We start from the raw sequence: 19643 nt of genomic DNA on the forward strand, positions 1-19643 counted from the left end.
AGACAGCTTACACTACACTCGTTCGTCCTGTTAGAATATTGCTGCGTGGTGTGGGATCCTTACCAGGTGGGATTGACGGAGGACATCGAAAGGGTGCAAAAAAGGGCAGCTCGTTTTGTATTATCACGTAATAGGGGAGAGAGTGTAGCAGATATGATACGCGAGCTGGGATGGAAGTCATTAAAGCAAAGACGTTTTTCGTCGCGGCGAGATCTATTTACGAAATTTGAGTCACCAACTTTCTCTTCCGAATGCGAAAATATTTTGTTGAGCCCAACCTACATAGGTAGGAATGATCAACAAAATAAAATAAGAGATATCAGAGCTCGAACAGCAAGGTTTAGGTGTCCGTGTTTCCCGCGCGCTGTTCGGGAGTGGAATGGTAGAGAGATAGTATGATTGTGGTTCGATTAACCCTCTGCCAAGCACTTAAATGTGAATTGCAGAGTAATCATGTAGATGTAGAATTGCTCGGTCGTTACAGTTGCTTTCGTGGACTGTTCATTGGCTCGACCTCTTGCTTGCTCTCGTATGAATTCGGCGTCGAAGAACTTAACGACAAACGTATTCACTGCACATATCACTGCAACAACTTCCATAAACGTGAGGCTTATGAATAACACTAGGCTCCTTCTAATGTCAGATCATAAGAAAGTTCCCTATGATGATCTAACGTCCAGTCAGCTTACATACGCATTTTCACTATTCACATTTGACACTCGGTCGCCGTAAAAAAAGTACTGTCTCGTATCACACAATATTAAATGAGAATAGTTGCTTCATCCCTATTCAAGTCAGAGACTCGTAAGTAACTGTGTGAGCCGACCTCGCAGGCTGCCTCCCTGTGCACTTTTTCTGCAGGTGCCAAAAACTCACCCAACTCCCTAATTGGCGGGACATTTCCCTGTCGCCTGTGATTTTGCTTCTATCAGACATGGGTAAGGCTAAGATTAAATACATCATATCGTTATCAATATCTGCAACCTTACAAGCTTAACTTGCCAGCACCAGAATAGAACGGAAGTTAAACACAAGCTTTCTCATGTGCTATTCTTTAGTACAGTTTAGTGGTTCTCAACCTCAGCATAACTATCTGCAGAAGAATAAAATGCCATTTTACATCGACAACTATACAGGGCGTCCCAGGAGAAATGTCAATATTCAGGAATATCACTGTGACGTTCATTTGAAGCAGAAACTTCAGACGGACATATGCTCTATTCCGAATGGTTCCCCACATAGAACACATTTAATTTACACTGTTATTTACAGAACAGCAAAACTGGTTTGAATTGTACTTAACAAAGAGATTGGAAAAAGTTGTGCTGAATAATTCAAACAATGTTAGAAAGGCAGAAAATTTTAGTGGCTGGGAACGAATCAAATAGGAAATTCGACAGGGCAGGCTGAATTTTCGTTCCCCTCGTCTGCCTATGGAAGAAAGACATCTCGAGCAAAGATATAGAAAGTAACGAGTAGGTTGGGCTAGAATGAAACATTAGAGAGGAAGGGTGGATAAGGCACACGTGTGCACACTACTAACCCAAAAACACATCTACGTTAAATGTTCTGTATCATGGAAACCGTTCAGAATAGCGCAGATGCCTGTAGAAAGGTTTTTGCTTCAAATGAGCGTTCCTTCCATATCTCTGGATACTGACCATTCCTCCTGGGACCCTCTGTACTTTGCAAGCCACCAAGAAAATGGGGCAGCGGCTACTGCCAGTGGCACTATGATTTCCCCACCGCTCTGGCCCATTTGCAACTGATGTGTGCAAGGAAGGAATGTCGATAAAAATAATTGATGAAGATGGTTTCTAGTACAGTTCGAGGTCGCCCCTCAACCCTGTAGGTAGCCGCTCCCTCCTACCCCTCAAGGAGTCCCATTCCGTATTTCCCTTCTCAAGGTCACCACTCACCTCTCTCTCAAGGTTACATCCTACCCTTTGTTAGAATCTTGAGGCAGTTTGACGGAGAGAATCTGATGGACTATAAACTGTATTTTATAGACAGATTTACCAGTTCCAGTAAATCATTAATTATACTTCCCTACATACAGGTCATTTAAAAAAAAAAGTGTCATTTATTCCAAAAGGAAGTAGTATTGGTCAAAACTATAATAAGATGTCCAGAAACTGACACGTGTTGCGATATTGGCTGCTGGATACCCGCACTTCGCAGCCTGCACTGTATTTACAGGTGAGTCGGGATCCAAAAGAGATGGCATAGTAAATGACTACAATATACACATGTGGGCAGGTGTAAATCCTTGAACAATCATGCAGGTGGAGCATGAAGATCGCTTCAGTATCGATGTACAGGCAGGAACTGTCAATGACAGATGCACACAGGCATACATGATTATCAAACACACTAGCAGGTGTTGTGTATCATCAACTTCCGTGTGATGAATCAGTTTTGGGGGTCACCCTTGCAGGAAGACAACGACTGTGGTTTATGCATGACTGGGGAGTATGTGACATTTCGTTTTGAACACCCTGCATAAAGGAAGCAGTGTGACCACTGTTCTAAGCACACAGTTCAAACAACAACTGTCTGCATAAGTAATGTACCAAAACCCGTTTAGACTTGGCAGATTGCCATATAATTGAGTTTTCTTTTCATATAAACAAAGAATATGGAGTTACAAGCAGCAAATCCAAAATGCGTTGGAATTAACCAGGAAGAAAAGTGTGTTGAGACTGACGACGACGTACCACGGGTAAAAAATATCCCTAATCGAGAACACGATGGACACGCGAAGGCACTGCTGAAGATAAGCGACTCACTAGAAAGCTCACCGTAGCCTTGCTTATTTGCGACAGTTGGGCTTTGGAGCAGCCTGAAGCACGGTGCACCTGACCATCTGAGGCTCGCAGCAACCTGAGCGAGGACGCGCCAGCTGCAGCTGCGCGGTCCACTTCCGACCTGCCGGGGGTCGCGACGACGTGTGGGTCATTAAGGCCAGCGAGGGCGGCGGCCTCAAGGCGAGTACAGACAGGTGGAGGTGGAGCAGAGCAGAGAGGAAGAGGGACAGTACAGACAGCACGTGTCGCCTTGGTGGCAGCGGCGGGGTCTCCCGTCAGCTCCGCGAGGGCGGCTCTTATTTATGTGCCTACTTGCTCAGCGTTGCGGCGAAACTGGGACCTGAAATGTCACACGATTTATCAGGCAGGAACAGCGGCACTCTCGGACCGTTCGCTGATGGTGCTGTTTATTACTGTTAACAATGAACACACCAGGTGTGTTCAACACGCTCCATTTCGTAATGTGTCACTAGTCACACGTGAGGCAATACTGACCTTACGACTTACCTTAGAAGAAAAATTAAGGAAGGGCAAACCTATGTTTCTAGCATTTGTAGACTGAGAGAAAGCTTTTGACAATGTTGACTGGAATATTCTCTTTCAAATTCTAAAGGTGGCAGGGGTAAAATACAGGGAGCGAAAGGCTATTTACAATGTGTACAGAAACCAGATGGCAGTTACAAGAATCCAGGGACATCAAAGGGAAGCAGTGGTTGGGAAGGGAGTGAGACAGGGTTGTAGTCTCTCCCCGATGTTATTCAATCTGTATATTGAGCAAGCAGTAAAGGAAACAAAAGAAAAATTCGGAGTAGGTATTCAAATCCATGGAGAAGAAATAAAAACTTTGAGGTTCGCCGATGACATTGTAATTCTGTCAGACACAGCAAAGGACTTGGAAGACCAGTTGAACGGAATGGACAGTGTCTTGAAAGGAGGATATAAGATGAGCATCAACAAAAGCAAAACGAGGATAATGGAATGTAGCCGAATTAAGTCGGGAGGGAATTAGATTAGGAAATGAGACACTTAAAGTAGTTAAGGAGTTTTGCTATTTGGGGAGCAAAATAACTGATGATGGTCCAAGTAGAGAGGATATAAAATGTAGACTGGCAATGGCAAGGAAAGCGTTTCTGAAGAAGAGAAATTTGTTAAGATCGAGTATAGATTTAAGTGTCAGGAAGTCGTTTCTCAGAGTATTTGTGTGGAGTGTAGCCATGTATGGAAGTGAAACATGGACGATAAATAGTTTGGACAGGAAGAGAATAGAAGCTTTCGAAATGTGGTGCTACAAAAGAATGCTGAAGATTAAATGGGTAGATCACATACCTAATGAGGAGGTATTTAATAGAATTGGGGAGGAGTTTGTGGCACAACTTGACGAGAAGAAGGGACCGGTTGGTACGACATGTTCTGAGGCATCAAGGAATCACGAATTTAGCATTGGAGGACAGCGTGGAGGGTAAAAATCGTAGAAGGAGACCAAGAGATGAATACACTAAGCAGATTCAGAAGGATGTAGGTTGCAGTAGATACTGGGAGAGGAAGAAACTTGCACAGGATAGGGTAGCATGGAGAGCTGCATCAAACCAGTCTCAGGACTGAAGACCACAACAACAACACTAGTCTGACATTTCCCAAGCGTCTAGCACTGCGAAATGTGTCGGCGGATAGTTCGTGCAGCTTCCAGTACGATCAGTATTTGTAGTTGGCAGATGGATATCATTCACTGACCACTCTGGTGTGGCAGCAGACAATAGCAAAAGTAAAGCCGAAGTTTCAAATTCCGCATTTAAAAAATCGTTCACGGAGGTGAGTCGTACAAACGTAACATTGTTTGAGCAAAACTCCCATACGGAGGACATAGCAATCAGCATCGCTGGTGTAAAGAAACAAGCGAAAGAGTTGAAAACGAGTAAGTTGCCAGGTCCTGATGGAATCCCAACTCGTTTCTACGCATGGTACACAACAGCACTGGGCTCTTACTGAGATTGCATTTACCGCTAATCCCTCGCCCAGCGCAGAGTCCCAAGTGACTGGAAAAAAGCGCAGGTGACTCCTGTAAATAAGAAGGGTAAAAGAACGGACCCGTAAAAGAACGGACCCGCAAAATTACATAGCAATACCTTTAACATCGGTATACGCCAAAATCATCGAACATATTCTCAGTTCGAATATACACTCCTGGAAATTGAAATAAGAACACCGTGAATTCATTGTCCCAGGAAGGGGAAACTTTATTGACACATTCCTGGGGTCAGATACATCACATGATCACACTGACACAACCACAGGCACATAGACACAGGCAACAGAGCATGCACAATGTCGGCACTAGTACAGTGTATATCCACCTTTCGCAGCAACGCAGGCTGCTATTCTCCCATGGAGACGATCGTAGAGATGCTGGATGTAGTCCTGTGGAACGGCTTGCCATGCCATTTCCACCTGGCGCCTCAGTTGGACCAGCGTTCGTGCTGGACGTGCAGACCGCGTGAGACGACGCTTCATCCAGTCCCAAACATGCTCAATGGGGGACAGATCCGGAGATCTTGCTGGCCAGGGTAGTTGACTTACACCTTCTAGAGCACGTTGGGTGGCACGGGATACATGCGGACGTGCATTGTCCTGTTGGAACAGCAAGTTCCCTTGCCGGTCTAGGAATGGTAGAACGATGGGTTCGATGACGGTTTGGATGTACCGTGCACTATTCAGTGTCCCCTCGACGATCACCAGTGGTGTACGGCCAGTGTAGGAGATCGCTCCCCACACCATGATGCCGGGTGTTGGCCCTGTGTGCCTCGGTCGTATGCAGTCCTGATTGTGGCGCTCACCTGCACGGCGCCAAACACGCATACGACCATCATTGGCACCAAGGCAGAAGCGACTCTCATCGCTGAAGACGACACGTCTCCATTCGTCCCTCCATTCACGCCTGTCGCGACACCACTGGAGGCGGGCTGCACGATGTTGGGGCGTGAGCGGAAGACGGCCTAACGGTGTGCGGGACCGTAGCCCAGCTTCATGGAGACGGTTGCGAATGGTCCTCGCCGATACCCCAAGAGCAACAGTGTCCCTAATTTGCTGGGAAGTGGCGGTGCGGTCCCCTACGGCACTGCGTAGGATCCTACGGTCTTGGCGTGCATCCGTGCGTCGCTGCGGTCCGGTCCCAGGTCGACGGGCACGTGCACCTTCCGCCGACCACTGGCGACAACATCGATGTACTGTGGAGACCTCACGCCCCACGTGTTGAGCAATTCGGCAGTACGTACACCCGGCCTCCCGCATGCCCACTATACGCCCTCGCTCAAAGTCCGTCAACTGCACATACGGTTCACGTCCACGCTGTCGCGGCATGCTACCAGTGTTAAAGACTGCGATGGAGCTCCGTATGCCACGGCAAACTGGCTGACACTGACGGCGGCGGTGCACAAATGCTGCGCAGCTAGCGCCATTTGACGGCCAACACCGCGGTTCCTGGTGTGTCCGCTTTGCCGTGCGTGTGATCATTGCTTGTACAGCCCTCTCGCAGTGTCCGGAGCAAGTATGGTGGGTCTGACACACCGGTATCAATGTGTTCTTTTTTCCATTTCCAGGAGTGTATTTCACACACCTTTTTATTTTACCTACACCAAAGTTTTCAGGTGCCCGGTAAGACCTTTTGGCGCTGCTCTCTGTGTGCCGCGTACCACTGGGCCCATTTTCGTCGATTCTGCCACCACCTGAGGAGACGAAGTCAATGATCCATGCCTTCTTTCTCCTCACAGTTGTGATGTTTGATGTTTTGTGTTCCAGAATTCGACCTGTCTGAAGTACGACACCCCACAGTACGTTCGTACGTTCATTTCCCAGAACTGTCTTCTGCTTGTGATCCCACCAGTTCTTTGCCACCAGCACATGGTAATTTACGCATAACTTCCAGGGACTCATTCGTGGCACATCACTTACGCCTTTGCTTATAATCATTCTGAGTGACCTTTCTGCAATATCTCAAGAGATGGTCAATTTAGTGTATCCTCAGTTTCGTTGCAAAGTATGCATTTCGTGTCTTCCGTCAATTTCTCGACACTGGCTTTGGTGGCGTTAGTTCTGATTACTTGTTCCTGCGCAGCAGAAATCACTTCTTAAATTTCCTTCTTTAGGGTTTCGTTTGGAGACCCGGTGTTTTCTTTAGTCACTTTGCTTTCTATCTTCTCCAAAGCCTGTCCATGCATTACTTAACAACGCAGGCTGTCAGTCCGGCATGTGGGAGTGTTTCCACAACGTACAGCGCGTGGCGGAAAAACAGGCTGTTTAAATTCGTTTCTAAAAGCAGAGTGGCGTTGTTGGAAAGATTGAATGTATGTAATACGAGGGGCGATCAAAAAGTGTCCGTCTGAGGGCCCTGCTGCAGCATGTATGCAACCTAGAGAGACTGCGATGCGCGTATATAAGCACCGACATGAAGGCAAAAGGTTAGCGTGGCCTCCTCACATGTTTCGGGCGGGCACGCCATTAGCTGCGATGGAGCGGGTCTGGATGTGGCGTGGCTGTGAAGGCCGGTGACTGTTGCTGCTGCTAGACGGCAGCACCGTCATCATTTCAACCTTCAATGATCCTGTTACTATCGGCACATGCAGTCTGGTAACAGCCGAAAAACTCTGAAGGAAAAGGAAGTGCATCACAGCTGAAATCGCCAGTAAGGCCCAGAAGTTGTCCCTCACAGGAACGGACAGAGGAGGTGCCAAATATTGTAGGCAACAGTACGAAGGTTCTGTGAGACATATTGCGGCAGTACTGGGACTGTTCACTCATACTGCTTACAGAATTTTACGCAAAGATTTAAAGTTGCAACCGGACAACATATAGGTTCATGAAAAGTGAATGGCAGTCTGTTCTACATCTCCATCTACATCCATATTCCGCAAGCCACCTGACGGTGTGTGGCGGAGGGTACTTTGAGTACCTCTATCGGTTCTCCCTTCTATTACAGTCTCCTATTCTTCGTGGACAGAAAGATTGTCAGTATGCCTCTGTGTGGGCTCTAATCTCTCTGATTTTATCCTCATGGTCTCTTCGCGAGATATACGTAGGAGGGAGCAATATACTGCTTGACTCTTCGGTGAAGGTATGTTCTCGAAACTTCAACAAATGCCCGTACCGAGCTACTGAGCGTCTCTCTTGCAGAATCGTCCACTGGAATTTATCTATCATCTCCGTAACGCTTTCGCGGTTACTAAATGATCCTGTAACGAAGCGCACTGCTCTCGGTTGTATCTTCTCTATCTCTTCTATCGAGCCTATCTGGTACGGATCTCACATTGGTGAGCAATATTCAAGCAGTGGGCGAACAAGTGTACTGTAAGCTACTTCCTTTGTTTTCGGATTGCATTTCCTTAGGATTCTTCCAATGAATCTCAGTCTGGCATCTTCTTTACCGACGATCAACTTTATTTGATCATTCCATTTTAAATCACTCCTGATGCCTTCTCCCAGATACTTTATGGAAGTAACTGCTTCCAGTTGCTGACCTGCTATATTGTAGCTAAATGATAAAGGATCTTTCTCCGATGCGCGATTGTGTTTCAAACTGTACTAGAGTGCTAATTAGAACAACCGAGAGAAGCTTTCCGCTGAACTGTTAACTAAATATACGTACATAGAAGGCTTCTTACATTTGATATGGATGGCTGACGAGGAACAGTTTGATCTCGTAAGAGACTCACGAACTCCATCAATGCCCCCCCCCCCCCCTTATACAGCCAGAAACTCACAGTGTGATGCGCTGCCTTTATTGGGCAAAAGCGATATTTTTCTTTTTTTTCAGAATGAACATGAAAATTAAAAAAGGCTGGCAAATTTTCTGTACACAGCGAACGCCGTCAGAACTGAAACGAGCGAAGCGCAAATAAAATTCACCATCAAACAAGTTTTCAGAGTGAAAACGACGAGGACGACTACAACAACAACCAGTAATCATATCTCCGATGCGCGATTGTTTCAAACTGTACTAGAGTGCTAATTAGAACAACCGAGAGAAGCTTTCCGTGTTAAGTGCAGTACAGTGGTATTCACAATTTGCAAGTAACTGCGTCCCACTACACGAGAACCGTATTTAAGGTCTAGTTTCACGGCAACGGCGACGGAGATACACAGCGTGTTTCACAATTCGTGTTACAAACTTTTAGTAGTTGTAGAGGGAACTTAGAAGGTAAAATTTTACACAGGAACCCATATCCGGAAACGTCATCCAACGACGCTATAGAGTGTGAAAGTTATAGGCGTCAGCGCCTGTAAATGTATAGACAGGGTGATTCCGTCATGACGTTACAGACTTTCTAGTATGATGGATAAGGATAACTATATCAATTTGAGTTAAAGTGTTCCTGTACTAGTAAGAAAACGAGTCGAAAGTTATAAGCGAAAACATTTCTGATATCTCTGACAGCAAATACATATACCGGTACTGTTCTTGCTAAAATTGTAGGATAGGCAACTTTCGGACAAAAAAAAATGAAAATCTCCAGCAAATAAGTTCTTTAAAATGGATACCCGAAGATGTATAGGCACTTGTTCAATCGAGGAGATATGTTTCACAGTAGCGAAGATGAACAGGTGTTCATAGCTCCTCAGGTATGCATTTTAGAGTCGGCCGGCGTGGTCGAGCGGTTCTTGGTGGTTCAGTCTGGAATGCGCGACCGCTACGGTCCCAGGTTCGAACCCTGCCTCGGGCATGGATATGTGTGATGTCCTTAGGTTAGTTAGGTTTAAGTAGTTCTAAGTTCTCGGGGACTGATGACCTTAGAAGTTAAGTCCCATAGTGCTCAGAGCCATTTGAACCATTTTTCAATGCATTTTAGAGCCCGTGTCTACTGGACACTTTTGCCTTGTTTTGATCCATACTACCACCGCTCAAAGTTGAAATATTAGCAACAGCAGTACTGGTACATGCATTCCAGTATCAGAGATATCAGAAGGATTTTCGCTTATAACTTTCGACTAGTTCGTTTTCGGTACAGGGACTCGTACCTCAAACTTTTACAATTATCGTTCTCCATCATCCTAGAAACTTTGTAGCATTATCACGTAATCACCCTGCATACGCATACATTTAGAGGCGCCAGCGCCTATAACTCTGACGGTCTGTAGCGCCGTTGGATGACGTTTCTGGACGTGAGTTCCTATGTAAAACTTGGTCTACTAAGTTCCCTCTGCTAACTACAGAAGTGTGTAACATGAATTGTGAAATACCATATATACTTGTCTTTTAGTATGTTGTAGGTGCTATATATATACATACATACATTAATACATGTTATATAGATCATGAATACATTTCGTAATGTTGTGAAACGTGTCACTTTGGCATAAGTTTTCTTTACACAAAATAATTAAATTTATTTATTTATTTATTTTACAGTTACCCCTTCATATCTAAAAATTCATCTATTGAGTAGAAGTAGTTGTCATTCAGAAATTCTTTTAATTTGTTTTTAAATTTTCATTGGCTATATGTCAGACTTTTAATGCTATTTGGGAAATGACCGAAGATTTTTGTGGCAGCATAATTTACCCCTTTCTGTTCCAAATAGATTTAATCCAGAATAGTGAAGATCACCCTTTCTTCTAGTGCTTCTAGTGTTGTAGCTATGCACTTAGCTGTTATTTTTGAATTGGGATGGGTTATTAATTTCAAATTTCATAAGTGAATATAATTGCGAAGGTACTATGACTACCCCGAGTTCCTTAAATAAATGACTGCAAGATGATCTTGGGAGGATTCCGTCTATTATTCTTATTATACTCATTTGTGCAATTAATACTTTTTCTCTTAATGATGAATTACCCCAAAACATGATGCCATATGAAAGCAGTGAATGAAAATAGGCATAGTAGACTAATTTACTGATATGCTTATCATCAAAACTTGCAATAACCCTAATGACACAAGTAGCTTGAGACGGAGCGGAAAATAAGCGCGGTTGAAGTGTTCACACGAATGTGCATATACAAATGTTCGTTAAAAAATGTTTTTATGCTAGGGAACAAAATTAGGCGATTATTATAGCAAAATTATTTTTCACGACACAGTTCAATTAAGTTTTTTATCATCACTATTTATTGGCGTCGTCCTTTTCTTTCACACAATGAAATTAGCACTGGTGAGACGGTTTACAGTTTTACTTTAATAATAATTTGACTCCGGGCCCCCAACAGCAGTAATGTAGGCTGCTATGGTCAAAAATTACTCAATTCGAACAGAACCACAAGTTCCACTGTCCTCTTTGTTCTAACAGTTTTGGCGCAAAATCATAGATCGCCACATGTTCACTTACGCCGATGTGTGCCTCGTAATTCGTACGCACACAAATAATAGCAGCACTTCCAGTTCACCAAATATATGCTTGCACACTTGCACTATTACATAGTACTCTTTGAGGAAATAGATCGGCGCGAAAAATTCTTACTCAAACGACCACATGGGCCACCCACATGTGGGGCTCGGTCGCCACCCACCGGCCAACTCCGCCAATTACTGACCCCAGGCCAAGATGGCCGCTCGCTTATATAGGCTCGAGCGCCCCCCCCCCCCCCCCCCCCCGGCTATGCAAGCACCAATCTCACCAGTTAAGGTTACAAATTTTGACACACATACATTCCTCAACCGAAATAAGTACACCATCGGAACTGCGCTAAAAATTACATCTTATTTACTATCTTACATTAATTTCTAGGATTATTCTATCGCTCGTAAATAAAGTTATAGTTTTTTTGCAAAATTTCGCCACTTAGCGCAAATTCGATTGTTTACATCTGTGCTGCAAAGTTTTAACACAGAACTGCATATAGCACCGTTTTTAGACGTAACCTACAGTGATCTACACATTGCGCTGCTCAAAATCTTCATATCTATAATGATTAATTAATTATGGGCGATAAATGTTAATAATAATTTGAAAACAAAGAAAACTATTGCTAGTTAACTGAATAGTATAACTTAACTAGTTTAAAATACGTGTGATGCCACCCAAAATATTACATAGTGCCGTTGTTTACGTCATGAATTTTCTATTGAATTTTATAAACAATTTCCCATCAAACTTTGTTTATTGCTCTTTACGAGCTTAATTATTTATGAATCTTAACATATGACTACGGCACTCATTCCGCTATGACGAGACGTTTTTTACGAGCGCTCGCTCATCCCTGTAAGTTGTTATTTACTACTTTAATTAATCTTTCAGTATTCGTGATATTAAACAATTTTCAAGTTACTATAATTTTTGCGTCTAGTCACTTAAAATAAATATCGGTCTTTCAGAAGGTGCATATAGCTGACCACAATCCACTGCCGCATCGCTCTTCACCGTAAGTTACATAGTTTTCGCGTAATGCACGAAAAACCAAACAATGCCGCAAGCTGCGGGCCACGTGGCCGCTCGGCAGCGGAGACATCCCGTCGACACGTGGCAAATACCGCGCGGGCGCGCCACGCGTTTCCGCGAAAGGCGCGCCGTGTCGCGCGCTCGCTCTCCACAAAGTAATCCTTGCATACTAGAAATATCCATCTAGTCACGGGGGTTCGTAACGTCACAAGCTGAACCAAACTGTTTCGGCGGATCATTGATGTGTTTCTTCCAATTCAATTTCTCATCAATGCACACGCACACAGAAATTTTTAATATTCTGCCTTAGCAACAGACTTCTGTTCATAGTTTGCATTTAGCAATGGTGTTATGCCATTTACTGTACAGAACTGTATACACTGTATTTTCTCGAAATTTAGTGAGTCCATTTGCAGAGAACCACATAATAATTTTCAGAAAGACAGTATTTATAATTTCCTCAGCCGCTTCTTGTTTGTAGGGTGCGATTACCACACTTGTATCATCAGCAAAAAAGAACTAGCTTGCATCTTCATGAATGTAGAGTGGCAAGTCACTAATATATATTAAGAACAATAGGAGATGCAAGACTGAACCCTGTGAGACACTATTCTTGATACCTCCCTACACAGAGGACTCTGGCGAGTTTTGCAAACTCTGTGCTGTTAATTTCAACCAATTGCATTCTACCAGTACAGTATTAATTAAAACATCTGTGCCCTGTCCCTCTCATACCACAATACATCAGCTTATCTACAAGAATTTCATGATTCACACAATCAAAAGCCTTTGAGAGATGACAAAATATCCCAATGGGTGATCTTCGGTTATTCAATGCATTTAATGTTTGATCGGTGAAAGCGTGTATAGCATTTTCTGTTGAAAAGCCTTTCTGGAAACGAAATTGACATTTTGTTAGTACTTCATTTTTTTACAAATATGTGATGCCACTCTTGACTACATTACTTTTTCACGATTTTTGGATAAAGCTGTCAGAAGTGAGATTGGCCGGTAGTTTTTAGCATCAGACCTATGCCCTTTTTTATGCAGTGGTTTAACTTCAGCGTATTTCCGTCTCTCAGGAAAAATGCCCCGTTTCAGTGAGCTACTACATTTGTGACTGAGGATTCTACTTATCTATTGGGAACAAGCTTTCAATGCCATCAATTCCAAGCGAGCTTTTACTTTCGAGTGAATTTATTATTTTTCTAATTTCAGTAGGAGAGGTGGATTGAATTTCAGTTTTATCAAATTGCATAGGTACTGCCTCTTCCATATACTTCCTTGCATTTTATTATGAGTAGTTGGATCCTATTTTCTCTACAACACTTAAAAATGATTATTAAAAATGTTTTCTACTTCTGACTTGTTGTTAACAAACTTTTTACTGAGTTTGATAGAAATACCGTCTTCCTGTGCTCTCCGTTGCCCTGTTTCCCTTTTAACAGTATTCCAAATTGATTTAATTTTATAATCAGATGTTCTAATCTCAGACGTAATACACATACTTCTGGACTTTTTAATAACTTCTCTTCATCTACATCTAAATCAATACTCCGCAAGCCACCTGACGGTGTGTGGCGGAGGGTACCTTGAGTACCTCTATCTGCTCTCCCTTCTATTCCAGTCTCGTATTGTTCGTGGAAAGAAGAATTGTCGGTATGCTTCTGTGTGGGCTCTAATCTCTCTGATTTTATCCTCGTGGTCTCCTCGCGAGATATACGTAGGAGGGAGCAATATACTGCTTGACTTCTCGGTGAAGGTATGTTCTCGAAACTTCAACAAAAACCCGTACCGAGCAACTGAGCGTCTCTCCTGCAGAGTCTTCCACTGGAGTTTATCATTTCCGTAACGCTTTCACGATTACTAAATAATCCTGTAACGAAGCGCGCTGCTCTCCTTGGATCTTCTCTATCTCTTCTCAGCCGGCCGCGGTGGCCGTGCGGTTCTGGCGCTGCAGTCCGGAACCGCGAGGTTGCTGCGGTCGCAGGATCGAATCCTGCCTCGGGCATGGGTGTGTGTGATGTCCTTAGGTTAGTTAGGTTTAAGTAGTTCTAAGTTCTACGGGACTTATGACCTAAGATGTTGAGTCCCATAGTGCTCAGAGCCATTTGAACCATTATCTCTTCTATGAACCCTATCTGGTACGGATCCCACACCGGTGAGCAATATTCAAGCAGTGGGCGAACAAGTGTACTGTAACCTACTTCCTTTGTTTTCGGATTGCATTTCCTTAGTATTCTTCCAATGAATCTCAGTCTGGCATCTGCTTTACCGACGATCAACTTTATATGATCGTTCCATTTTAAATCACTCCTAATGCGTACTCCCAGATAATTTATGGAATTAACTGCTTCCAGTTGCTGACCTGCTATACTGTAGCTAAATGATAAGGGATCTTTCTTTCTATGTATTCGCAGTACATTACACTTGTCTACATTGAGATTCAATTGCCATTCCTTGCACCATGCGTCAATTCGCTGCAGATCCTCCTGCATTTCAGTACAATTTTCCATCGTTACAACCTCTCGATATACCACAGCATCATCCGCAAAAAGCCTCAGTGAACTTGCGATGTCATCCACAACGTCATTTATGTATACTGTGAATAGCAACGGTCCTACGACACTCCCCTGCGGCACACCTGAAATCACTCTTACTTCGGAAGACTTCTCTCCATTGAGAATGATATGCTGCGTTCTGTTATCTAGGAACTCTTCAATCCAATCACACAATTGGTCTGATAGTCCATATGCTCTTACTTTGTTCATTAAACGACTGTGGGGAACTGTATAGAACGCCTTGCGGAAGTCAAGAAACACGGCATCTACCTGGGAACCCGTGTCTATGGCCCTCTGAGTCTCGTGGACGAATAGCGCGAGCTGGTTTTCACACGATCGTCTTTTTCGAAACCCACGCTGATTCCTACAGAGTAGATTTCTAGTCTCCAGAAAAGTCATTATACTCGAACATAATACGTGTTCCAAAATCCTACAACTGATCGACGTTAGAGATATAGGTCTATAGTTCTGCACATCTGTTCGACGTCCCTTCTTGAAAACGGGGATGACCTGTGCCCTTCTCCAATCCTTTGGAACGCTACGCTCTTCTAGAGACCTACGGTACACCGCTGCAAGAAGGGGGGGGGGGGGGGGGGCAAGTTCCTTCGCGTACTCTGTGTAAAATCGAACTGGTATCCCATCAGGTCCAGCGGCCTTTCCTCTTTTGAGCGATTTTAATTGTCTCTCTATCCCTCTGTCGTCTATTTCGATATCTACCATTTTGTCATCTGTGCGACAATCTAGAGAAGGAACTACAGTGCAGTCTTCCTCTGTGAAACAGCTTTGGAAAAAGACATTTAGTATTACGGCCTTTAGTATGTCATCCTCTGTTTCAGTACCATTTTGGTCACAGAGTGTCTGGACATTTTTCTTAATACAGTGCAGCAGTTTTCCAAGAAGAGGCACGGATTTTTTAAATCAGTACGTTACTGCGAGACGTGTGTTGGTTAGGTTGGGTGGTGCTTTTTTTTATTATTAATAAATTCACATCGAGCTCTGGTAGCTAGCAGCAGTGATAAATAACGTTGCGGACAGTGGTGCGTGAAGTGAGGCTAACTGGCTCTCCTGGAGGTGTACGGCTGCGCCAAGGCAGTCCACACTCCGGGGAAAAGGGGGGAGGCCGCCGAGTCGGGGGAGGGGCGCGTCGTGTTCCCGCGCGCGGTCCAGCTCGCTGCTCCAGTTGCGCGAGCTCAACGTGAAGGAAAAGCGGAGATCTTTCAGAATGCGTTCATCGCTATAAAAGGAGTGCACGATGTTTCAAATCCTTTGAAATCTGTACAAACGTATTAGCGCTGGGCCGTGTTTAGATGCAGGCTGTGTCAGCTGCAGCCGCTGGGGGGCCCGCACCTTGTAGCCACGTCCTATTTGCAGGAAATCGGGACTCGGGTATAGGTAAGGCCGGTATTACACTATCAAATTTCTTTGTCAAAGATTTGATCAAAGGTGTGATCAAATATTCCGTCAAATATATTTGACAAAGATCTTTGACGTAGCACTAGAAGGGTATTACACTGTCATCAAATTTTTCGTCAAAGTGCAAGATGGCTGACAACAATTTGTTATTAACCGCAGCAGTTGCACGTACCGTAATTGCATTGTGTGCACATGCGGAAAAGAAGTGGGGGAAAAAAAGGAACCATACATACGAGGTTGACAGTCTTAAATTCCTGCGATTACAACTTGATAATAAATTCAGTTGGGAGGAGCGCACCACAGAACTGCAGAAACGCTTTAACAAATCTGCAATTCGAGTGTTAGCAGACATAGGCGACATAAAAATGAAAAAGCTTGCATACTTTGCCTACTTTCATTCCCTAATGTCATATGGTATAATATTTTGGGGCAAATCTTCAAGTCAAACAAAAGTTTTCAGAGCCCACAAGCGTGTAATACGTATTATTTGTGGAGTAAATTCACGGACGTCCTGCAGAAACCTCTTCAAAGAACTCGATATACTAACTACTGCCTCTCAGTATATTTACTCCTAAATGAAATTTGTCCTAAATAATGTATCTCTTTTTCCAACAAACAACTCAGTTCATACATACAATACCGGGAACAAAAATGATCTGCACAAGGACTTAAAAGCACTTACTTTAGTTCAAAAAGGTGTCCACTACTCAGGAACACTCATCTTCAATCATTTGCCAGCAAACATAAAAAATTTCGTTACAAATAAAGATCAGTTTAAAAGGAGCCTGAAAGACTTACTAGTGGCCAAATCCTTCAACTCCATTGACGAAATTTTTGAAACAAATGATGTATTTGTTCAAGCTATTAGTACTGTTATTTCAGCTTAAAAAAAATTGACATGTTCCACATCCACGAGGATCTCCTCAGCACGGATCTATGGAACGAAAAACTAATCTAATCTGGGTGAAGCAGTGGGTTTTACGACGACACGATAAAAGCATTCAACAAAACTTGTTACGTGAGCTTACAGTGGAAGACGTCAAGTCGTACATCAATTACTTAAGAATGGAAGAGCATACATTTCTGTATGTGCTCAGTGCAGTGTATCCTCATATCACAAAGCACAATATTCACTTAAGAACTGCTACATCTTCAGAAGACAGGCTCACTGTAACACTCCGATTTCTTGCTACAAGAGAGGGTTATGTTAGGTTAGGTTAGGTCAGGTCAGGTCTCCAATCTTCTTAATCTACTTTTCTATTCAGGGTGCCTCACGTTGTAAAGCGCCTCATCAGCTTCATACATCTCTATTAATTTTGTAGTTGTCGGCACACACCAATTGTATTTACCGCCAATGATTATAAAAACACTACAGACGACAGAACGCTGCAGCGATGCTAGCGCTCCATGAGGAAACATGTCACATTGCAGTGAACAGAAGACAAGCGATTTCTTTGATCAAATCTACAGCGAGGCCCTAGATTTGATCAAATATTGGACGACATTTGACAAAGTTCCTATTACACCATCAAATATCTTTGACAAAGATTTTTGACAAAGAACTATGACAAAGAACTATGACAAAGAACTATGACAAAGAAATATGACAAAGAAATATGACAAAGAAATATGACAAAGAAATATGACAAAGAAATATGACAAAGAAATATGACAAAGAAATATGATAGTGCAATACCGGCCTAAGGGGACCTAAAAAGTCGGGAGATATGTGAGAGACGCAAACGTTCAGTCATTAGACACGTGTATATTATTTTGTTTTAGTGCAAACTAAGGACACCTCAGACACTCCGTCTTCAGGCCACGAGTGGCCTACCGGGACCATCCGACCGCCGTGTCATCCTCCGACGAGGATGCGGATAGGAGGAGCGTGGGGTCAGCACGCCGCTCCCCCGGTCGTTACGATGGTATTCTTGACCGAAGCCGCTACTAATCGGTCGAGTAGCTCCTCAACTGCCAACACGAGGCTAAGTGCACCCCGAAAAATGGCAACAGCGCATGGCGGCCCGTATGGTCACCCATCCAAGTGCCGACCACGCCCGACAGCGCTTAACTTCGGTGATCTCACGGGAACCGGTGTAACCACTGCGGCAAGGCCGTTGCCGAGGACACCTCAGGGTAACTATTTATCTCTCTTTCACTTCATCCTTCTCCAAAGTTTTTCAATTTGTCAGAATGAATTATTTTCCTCTTATCTAACCATTTGACTCTGGTCGTTTTTTTGTTTTGTCTTTCTGAAATCCTTTTAATTTCTTGACTTCTAGACTGAATTCGTCTCTACTGAATAAATTCTCCTGTTCAATCTGCATTATTCTAAGTCTTTTTCTACCTTGCCTCCTCTTCCTCCCCATTTTCATGTCTGTTATCCTGATGTGAGAGAATGTGTGTATCTGCTTTGTCAATCTGTTTTCTTTTATCCCTCTAGACGTCCATAGATGGTAACATGTCTTTTCCTGATCTCATCTGTTATTTTAAGGCAGAAGGAGTATATTTCCGTATCTGATCTCATAATCCAATCTATATATTTGTTCTTGATTGGACGTAATATTTTTCCCAAGTGTCTTCTTTCTTGAACAAAGATGAAGAGTAACTGGTCTACGAATTCTTTTTGGTGGGATAAGGACATCTCTGACGATAAGAAAAGAGCGGGTAGGCTAACTATTGAATCTGTCCCATATGATGGCTCAGAACCAGGGATTTTCAATTCTGACCACGAAAGAAGACCAATAGCTGTGTAAATGCGTGATTTGCGAAACAGAGCCAGAATATCAAGAATCGAGAAGAAACTAATGAACAAGGAGCAGTCAGAATGAAGGAAAATGAAACAGTGATAGAACTGATAGGAAACCATTAAAATGGCATTGATATTTGTTGAGAATCCCAGCTCATCATCAGTGCTTAAAGAAAAGTTTTGAATGAAAATCATCTGGAAGATGTAAATGTGGCATATCGCGACGTTCCTGGAATAACCACATCAGCGAAATAACGGAGTACCGCAGCGTACGCGAGGAGGATAGCGTGAATAGAGGCTTTTGCAGAAGGTAATAGGAATACAGCAAAATGTTGTTATTAATTGATCTTTGTATTAATTAATTCTGTAATAACAATTTTTATTTCTTTCCCAAACCTTCCAATGTCTTTCGAATTCAAATATAAGTCGTGTTTCCGAACCCTAGGGGACTTGTGGTTTTATAACTGTATTATAATGTCTTAATTTCACATCTTTTTGGTGCGACAAGAACATTCTATCAACAATTAGAAAAATGCTGGTGTCTTTCTTCTTATTTAGGAACATTCTGCAGTTTTTAGTCAAATGACGGAGCGGATCGAACACAAGCCTGCCTCCTCGGATTACACATCTGGTTTCCGTTCGAATTTTCAGAGCCAAACAAAGAGTGGCAGATGGACAAACGCGGAATCAAACTGACCAGCATGAGGTTTACCATTGCAAAAAAATGACTCAAATGGTCAGAGTCATTAAG

General features: G+C 43.3%; 1 protein-coding gene and 1 pseudogene across 2 annotated transcripts in view; both read right to left on the reverse strand.

The window, feature by feature from the left end:
• The window catches only part of LOC126094534 (tyrosine-protein kinase Btk29A), a 366017-nt gene that overhangs the window by 177016 nt on the left and 169358 nt on the right, over nt 1-19643 (reverse strand). The gene's annotated exons all lie outside the window — the stretch shown is intronic.
• On the reverse strand, nt 18148-18265 carry LOC126095787 (5S ribosomal RNA; annotated as a pseudogene).

Source organism: Schistocerca cancellata, chromosome 8 (assembly GCF_023864275.1).
Source record: "Schistocerca cancellata isolate TAMUIC-IGC-003103 chromosome 8, iqSchCanc2.1, whole genome shotgun sequence".
NCBI classification, from domain to species: Eukaryota; Metazoa; Arthropoda; class Insecta; order Orthoptera; family Acrididae; genus Schistocerca; species Schistocerca cancellata.